Here is a 993-nt window from a genome sequence, read left to right as displayed (position 1 = left end):
TAAAAGTATTATTAAAAAAATATTTTTATTCTTATATTTTGGTCATTTTATACAATGTGAATTTTTTTGAATGACCAAAATTTTTTATTTATTTATTTATTTTGCGTGTATCTTCTATTAAGTAGTTATTTTGATACTTTTAGAAAAAAGTGGATCAAATGAAAAATGTATTTATTAAAGAATTTAATTTTTGATGTACCAGTTAAAATGGTTTCACACATATATCTATTTATGTAATATTTTATTAATAAAAATAATTATTTTTTATATTAATTGTATAAATAATTATCCAAAAAATAGATATGATTAAATAATTATGTAAAATATTTTATACTGTTAATGTATCAAAATTAAATTTTTCGTTAAATACGAATACCTATAAAAAGATTACTTTGTATATTTGATCATTATTTTTTGGGTTAAGTACGATTTTGGTCCTTAAGATAGGGGTCGAAAATTTATTTCGTTTCTTGCCTTTTTTTACGCTACAAAATGGTCTCGAAGGTTTAACTAAGTTTTAACATCGTTCTTCGGACGAAAATACCCTTTTCCCTTCTTTCCAAAATCAACCAAAATCAACAGAAGCCCAAGCTGAACCAGAACCCACCACCACCACCATTATCATCATGGTCATCATCATCATCAGAACTTCTCCAAAATTAACCAGAAGTAGAACAGAAGTCCAAATTGAACCAGAACCCACCCTTCCTCATGCCCCTCTCTTCATGGTCATCATCATCATCATCATCAACAAATTTTATCAACAACAACAATTTTTATCAAAAATCTAGAAATTCAAATTTCAGCAACAACAAATTTCATCAAAAATTCAGAAATTTCACAAAAAATTCAGTTCGCAGAAGAAGAAGAAGAAAAAGAAGAAGAAGCGGTGGTGCGGTGCGGTAGGCGACAGGGTGGCAGGATGGCGGTGCGGTGGTGCGGCGGTATGGATAAGAAGAAGAAGAAGAAGGTCGTGCGGTGGTGCGGTGCGGT

Source organism: Arachis duranensis, chromosome 1, assembly GCF_000817695.3.
Source record: "Arachis duranensis cultivar V14167 chromosome 1, aradu.V14167.gnm2.J7QH, whole genome shotgun sequence".
Lineage (NCBI taxonomy): Eukaryota > Viridiplantae > Streptophyta > Magnoliopsida > Fabales > Fabaceae > Arachis > Arachis duranensis.
This window is presented reverse-complemented; position numbering follows the sequence as displayed.